This window comes from Macrosteles quadrilineatus, unplaced genomic scaffold (assembly GCF_028750875.1).
Source record: "Macrosteles quadrilineatus isolate MER2022 unplaced genomic scaffold, UCM_ALF_1.0 Scaffold_2__2_contigs__length_208266976, whole genome shotgun sequence".
Lineage (NCBI taxonomy): Eukaryota > Metazoa > Arthropoda > Insecta > Hemiptera > Cicadellidae > Macrosteles > Macrosteles quadrilineatus.
The window spans coordinates 74,569,764-74,577,643 of record NW_026542595.1 but is presented as its reverse complement, the minus strand read 5'-3'; the positions used below and the strand labels follow the sequence as shown (position 1 = coordinate 74,577,643).

At 31.9% G+C, this 7,880-nt stretch overlaps 1 protein-coding gene across 1 annotated transcript in view; it reads right to left on the bottom strand.

Annotated features, from left to right (window-relative positions):
- Positions 1 to 1,106: 1,106 nt before the first annotated feature.
- LOC128984430 (E3 ubiquitin-protein ligase TRIM33) overlaps positions 1,107 to 7,880 on the bottom strand; it is a 40,572-nt gene continuing 33,798 nt past the window's right edge. Inside the window, exon 23 of the mRNA XM_054403750.1 lies at positions 1,107 to 7,120. The gene's annotated coding sequence lies outside the window, so the exon portion shown is untranslated. The remainder of the gene's footprint in view (positions 7,121 to 7,880) is intronic.

Below are 7,880 nucleotides of genomic sequence, written 5' to 3'. Positions count from 1 at the left end.
AATTAGCTTTGCCCATAAAAATAAAATAAATACTTAAAAAGCCAGACATTTAAATTTTTGGGATAGGAACAAACTTTTAGTGTACTCTTCTGCTACAGTAATTAGTGTGAATATGCTCATTAGAACCAACAGGTCGATTATTATTCATTACAAAGTTCACATTTCATTGCTTTGCCCCATGCTGTATCTGTCAATATATTTTTTAAATGTTAAGATCATGAACATAAGACTTTTTGTTATTGTAATGTAAAACAAGTAATTATTGCTAGCAAAATCATCTTTAGAATCAAGTACTGTAGTCTTTAGATTATTTACCTCGTTTGTTTGCTATACCGGTACTCCTTGCTATGTCTTCTTAATACATACTTATACTAGGGGCCACGAGAGTCTGCAGTTGGCGGCAGCCAATACCATGACTGGACTAACGTTTTCTTTGGTACCAATTTAAAAATATTAAACAATATTTTCAAACCAGCTGGTATTATTAGATTTGGCAACACCGCACTGTCCTCATTGGCTCCTTCGAACTCACGTGGTAAATAGGCTCCTCCCTCAACTGCAGACTCTCGTGTTGCTTCTGTAGTTGAGTTTCTTCATCTTAGTATTTATTTTTATAGATTTTGTTATATTGTCTGTAGAGTAACATGTTTTTTGGAACAAAATAAGTTTGTTATTTTAAAGTTGTATCCTATTTTACTGATTTTAACCGCCTATTCATCTTCTGTTTACTTTTTTTGCTTGGCTCCTTTGATTGTTCTATTCAGATGCTGAATTTGTGTGATTTTCTTAATTTCGAAAAGAGCTTAGTAGCCATGTCTGCGAGTGCTACATCAAAGATGTGAGCCAGCCCCTGCATTTTATAGCTCTGCTGTCTTTCACTGATTTATATCATACACTGACACGGAATCTGTTGAATTATTCCAAGCAAAGCTGAAAGGGCAACTTACAGAGCAAAGAAAGAAAACTAAGATGGTTGATAAAGTTTGTACAGAAATACACTCTGTAAGCTGCTCATTCGACAATTTTCCATTTAAAAGCAATACTACCTCCCCCCCCCCCCCTTATAACCAATGACTGGAGTACGGGGAAAACAAAACAACTTGCTCTTTACTATTATTTTCTTTAATAGTTTTGGTAATTCATCTGCATTTATTCAAATAACCTACAAATAAAGTCCCTCTACAAATGTAAATAGCTTTAAACATAACACGACTGTTATTTTACAAACACTTAGTTTAATAACTATGACAAGTCCGGAAAGTTTATCACAAAGTAAACCAAGAAGGCAGTAGGATAGCAACTCATTGAGTTTTCATTACAGTAAAAATATGAAAGCTTAGGTAGTATAATGTAACATTTCAGGGTAGATTGCACAATAAAGTATTACATTCAAACACCTATGAACATGTAAAAATGTAGTCAAGACTTTTTACAATATTTTCAAATGATTCTTATTTTCTAAATAAGTCAATCCAATAACTAATATTTTTATCCATTTCCAATAAGAAAACGGACAGGAAATGTTTAAATATTTTGAAAATTTGCACAGATTTTTCAGCTTACGTTTGAATCTAAATCAATTTTTTTTATGTCGTGTTTATGATTTTTTACAAACAATATGTAATAGTGACATTTAGTACTCAAAAAAGAATTTAAACTTGGGCTGTTTTGACAGTTTCCTATATTACTTTGATGTTATCTATCCTTAATAATGTCATTTTATTTATATTTAATTTTAATTTCATATGCCCATGAGAATGAATTAGTGGATGCTTTAGAAACATATTTTTGTTAGTTAAACATCTGAAATAATTATACCAAGTTTAATTATTACATTTCCAGATAAATTATATTGTTCTTATTTTTGTTTATTACATTTTTCATATCCATAACAAGTGAAAAACAAATATTGGACACAGATTATTAAAAAGGACTTTTGCAGTAAAATTAAAACATTTATTATTGGATTTTCCATTACCTTTATTATAAAATTTGATACCTTATACCTAAAATGTACACAGGAAATACAGCCACCTCCATCTCTTTATCTCTAAATGTATGTGAAAATAGTCAACTGAAAATGTAACAAAAACCCCTTTAACAATATCTAAGCTAAATTGTGTGTTTGCTACCTATAGCTTAAACTATGTTGAAAAAATAAATAAGAATATACACGTTTGATGTAGGCTACAGTTCACATGTTTATTTGAATGATATGTAAAACAAAACAACCGTAGCAAGTAGCAACTCTCATACTTGTTTCTTTTTATGATGCTAAACTCAAACTCGCACACTCTATGCTATACTACCACAAACCATTCATGTAAAGTTAACTTTAACTTTAAACCATTAATCAACTACTCTAAACTGCGCAAAATTAACAAACTGGTACAAAACATTGCAAAAAAATTATTAATAGTTCAAATGAACACGATTTTGATCTTTTTTAGTGGTATCCATGCAATAAATGACATTTGACTCATAACCGTACAATTATGTACATTTTATTACAAAAATACAAAACATAGATAACCATATTAAATCCTCATCAACTATTTCATTGAAAGTTTGGGCCAAATAACAATAACAAAAAAAAAACCAATCAAAAACAGAAAAAATATAGAAAAACATAGAATTCAAAACCGCTTACAAATAAACTTCACAAATATCAGAGTTCAAAATATGAATCTACTGTATCACTTTTTCTTGGCTTTTGCCAATTCAGAATAAAAACCACTTCATTGAATTGAGTATGCTGCAGTAAAACTACCGATTCTACTGAAAGAGCAACTTGTGTAAAAATGGCATTTTATCTCCATAGCACTTATTACAGTGTTCGAATAGGACAGAGAATATAGAGCGCAGTTGTTCTTTGAAACGTATTGGACTTTAAATAAATACTTCTGGCTAAAGAAGTGGCTGGCCATATTGTTTAAAGCCGCACAGGTAATATTCTGCTAAAAATTTGTAGCATAATTATAGCACATAATTAACACTAAGAACCGAAACCCCACCTAGGCTGACGTTAACCGAAACCCCCGGTCTGTGAGACCCCATTTGAAAAATAATGACCCCGCTTAGAAACACACAAACCGAAACCCTCGGTCTGTGAGACCCCGCTTTAAAATACACTAACGCTGGGCTTCTGAGACGGACATGTTATGAACAGACGACCTGTCAAGGTCACGGCACCCATGCAAAATGAACAAATGATATATCAATAGGTAGGGGAGGAAAAGAGGGGAAGGTATTGGGGGAATGGAATCTACCAAGTAAACAGTGTTGCCAACATGCGTTTTTGAAAATTCCCGTGGGCCTGTCAGACCGGGGTTTCGGTATTAGTGTTAATAGCATAAGTATTAACACCATTCAAGATATAAGATTCTTGTCATTCGCCTATTGGGTCTGATGATTGGAGTGTCCACCACTTACGATCTTTTTTGTATATTTACCGTCTTTGAGTAACAGTATCAGTGTAAATATATGCTTTAAGTGTAATAAGACTGGGGAGCGAGCTGGTGTAGTGGTTAGAGCGCGGGACTTCAGTCCGTGAGGTCCCGGGTTCAATCCCCGCCAAGTCACCAATGGATTTTATCTAAGTGATAATGCCACAACCCCTAGGTCTAGCCTGAAGTAATGTGAAAAACAACCCCAGGCTCGTGCCTTGCGTCCTAGGACAACAAAAAAAGAAAATACCCCCAACAAACCTGCAGACTTAGCGAATTTCCATTTGCCTGATTGGATTTACTCTAAAATGTCTCCTTAAAAATATCACTTTATTCCCTATTTAAACAGAATTATTTTATTGAGTAGGCCTACTTAGGTTTGCTGCAACAGGGAGGGTAAACGTTTTTTTAATGTAAAATGTTAAAAGGTACTGTAGTTTAGTAAGAAATTAATGTATTTTCCAAATTTGATCAAAGTAAGTTCATAAACAAGCAAACTACAACAGTAGACTTATTCTCCATAAGAATAACATGGGAATTTAAAATTAACATTTTTTTGAATTTTCTCCGTAACAATTAGGCGCATAATAACACTTCAATATACTAAATTATTTGTTTTTTTAAGCTCTACAAAATGGTTTAGAAAGAAATTGTGAAATGTTGCGTTTTTAGGGTCAAAAATGGGAAAACCCTATTTTTATCCCATAAAACCCCAGGCCATAAACCCCTGTTCCCATAGTCCGATCATGCTGGTTTGCGAACTCATTCAAGTTTATCCTGCCTTACACCTTCAAACCAAATCTTATCAAAATCGGACAAAAATTACTCAAGTTATGGGGATGGACACACATATATATAAAAATTTGAACGAATGGTGTTTTTGGCCTCTGGGGACATCAAAATGAAAAAGTAAATCGGTCCCGGGCCTAGGTCTTACCATGAGACCTACGGTAATCGCTACTTCCCTATAAGGAAATTCGCTAAAAAGGAAAAAAGTGGTATGACGTATCTTTCATTTACTTTCCGAAAATTTGTACACAAAGACCATCCATCGCTGAGTAATTAAGTGTTTAAGTTATCTTTAAGAGTGACGGGCTCATTTAACTATGTGATCTTAGCTTTTATATTACTTCAGTATCGAACTTCAACGGTTACAGTTAGGCCTACAGCTAACACAATAATATGATTTTTTTGTACTTTAAGTAAATCAACGTTTTTGTAACCTTTGTCTGTATAAAAATGAAGGGCTAGTGTCAAAAAAATCTTAACTGGATGAGCATGTATTTCAGCATGAAAAAATAACAGATTTTGAAAACCAAAAAAATCACATTATCCGTTCAATTTGTTATTTCAAATGCTTTTACTTAATTTGTTAAAACTTCTCTCATGTTCAAATATCAAAAGAAGTAACCTATGTAAATTAATGTAACATTAATAATAACTTAACATAGTAAACACAGTAATCAAATATGAAATCTTTTAAGTTTTTTTTTTTAGTTTTGTAGAACAGACTTTTCTGAACACTTAGATAATAAATATTAAGGAAGAAAAAAAATATTTTTAAAATTTTCAGTTACTTTTATTAGCTCTTGCAGCCTAATTTAGCATTCCCAAGGTCCTACTACTAATCATGACGCAGAGGGTACGCTGTCAAATATTACAAATTTGTAAACACTTTTTATTATTTAGTTTTGTAGAACACACTTTCCTGAACACGTGCATACCAAATATTATGGAAGAAAAAATTATTTTAAGTTATACAGCGACTTTTATACACTCTTACTTTAGCATGCCCAAAGGTCCTACTACCCGTGACAGAGGGTTCTTTTGTCGTTTTCCGAAAGTCAAGTGGTTTCTAGTCAGGTACACTTTTCTTCCTCAATTATAATCCAATTTCAATAAAAATTGTTGTGTGTGTTCCTCATATGATAAGGAACAATAATACGAATCAGTTTCCATGACAACCAAACACCTTTGAAATAAATAATATTTTATGTTAAAAAATTACAAAATGTTTTATACACTTTTTAAAATCATACTAACAATTTAATTTTGCTCAAAAACTTTTTTTACTTCATATTATTGTTGGTAATAATGCATTAAACGTAGTAAAAAAATTTCAAGTTGATAGGTTAATATTTGTAAAAGTTATGTGTACCTAAAAACTGCCATTTTAACATGGACGGGATAGGGAGTACTGTGTCACCTTAAGTAAATTATTAACATGTTGTTCATTCAAAACAGTAAGCTTTTTGCAACAATGTTCAGAATAAATAAGATATCTAGACAAACCATTTTCAAGAAGAATTTTTTAAAGACTGCATCTTGGAATGGTGTATTTTACCAAGAAGAAATATTGCATTAGAGTAACCCCTACACTTGAATTAGCTACATTCCACAAAACTATTGTATAAAATATTGTAAGTTGCTGAAATAACTGTTATTCCTACATAATTCAATCTATGTAAGGTGACTGTTACATTTACATCACTATAAAAATGCATGATAAGATTTGGTCTGTATATTATTATGGATTGTTTTTATTGAATAGGAAGCTAGTAGGTAGCTTTTGAGTATGAATCCGGCCACCATGGAGTGTAAATATTGTAATTATTAGTTTATTCAATTTTCAAAAAGTAAATTTTATCTAACAAGATCAATCCAGGCATCTGGTTAACGATCGCCAGTTGGTAATGGTAATGGTATGAAGTGGGTTGAAATAATAATGTTATCATGTCAACATATATCGGTAGGAGACACAAAGTAGTTAGTCATATTATGCAGCCACAGTCAAATCTTAAATTATTTCAACATTTAATAGCCTTCACACAAGCTTAAACAAATTATAAAAAGCATTCACAAAAACATAAAAGTACAAGAAGACTGGTTTAGTCGTTGTAGCGTAGGAGTTTGATCTTCAAAATTTTGAGTTCGAAATCTTCCAATTCCAAACAGATTTGTCTGTGCAATAACGCAAGATTGTATAAAAAAAGTGAGGTAGTGTCTTAGGAGATAATCATAGAGAATAAATAATAAATAACAAGTCATTTCACAGTTCAATAATCTCAACAATTATAGCATACTCAAACTGTCTCAGACATGCTATGAATTCACTTAACAAACTATTAATTTATGACCAAGCATTATAAAAAAAATCTTATTTGTTAGTTTCTTATTTGAACAGTTCTTCAAATGGCAGTTAAGTTATCACTTAAAAAATAAAATTTATGCATGCACATACTCTTTTGCAATAATTTGATATTTTATTACCTTCTATGCAATCAGAAATTGTTCTACCCTTGGGTTTAAATTAAGTCTCAATTAAAAATCAAAAATAAAAAGAATAGTAGGCTCCTGGCCCACAATGTAACTAAAATTGAAGTGAATACAATCCATACATTGTTTATACATGACATACAATGTCATTTAAAAAATCACTTTTATTGAAAATAATCTCTCATTGTTCTTTATATACAAATAGTTAAAATTAAAGCCCTTATAAATAATCGTAACAAATCTCTGACAACACTAGCTTACAATTGATATAATTTACCTAATGAAAAAACAAATAAATAACACTGACGAGTCACACATCACGATACTGCAACACGACAACGTCCAGTTTGTGCAAAAACGTTTACACAATCACAACCAGTTCAGAGATACTTGCAAACCTGAAAAAATAAATAATTAATAGAACAAATAAATAAATAATAAAATAAATACTTAGTAGTTGTTTTTGGGTATTTTTTACTTTGCAGAAAGTAAAAACTGTTTTACAATAGAAGTCTTGGTGAGCTTGGAGGAAAAATCCATGACAGAATTTATATCAGCATTTTATAAGTGATTTAACCTCTGATAGCGTTATTAAATAGGTGACCATTGGTCAAAGGGATCTCCGGAGATAGGTTTCCTACCGAGAATCGATTTTGGCTAGGAACCGGTACAGACTTTTAAAAAGTGGTACCGACCCATCACTAGTCACGATATTGTTGGGATATGCTGAGGGGGGGGGAGAGAGATCATGTAAAATATTGTATAAACAGGTTGTAGTATTACTATAAAATTTTTTTTAAACCAATAATTTCCAAAGCAATCTGATTGTGTTCTGATCCGATTTAGACCCAAAGCCTGAGGATAAAAATTGCAGAACCTGACCTGGAGTAAGAGGTCTGGCCCCACAGACCCCTACTATTCAATACAGTTTTTGGTTGGTTTACAGAAAGTCTGACTTCAATAGTTTTTGACTTGGTTACAAAATGTCTGGCCTGCAGACACACACTATAGGCCTATTCAATAGAGTTTTTACTTGGTTACAGCTAACACATCTCATAAGACTAATTACTAATAACCTATAATTATACGTTAAAACATTAACGTACAAATATAAGTCTACGGATTAGTCAGCATAGGTCTGTGAAAGGTTACTATAAT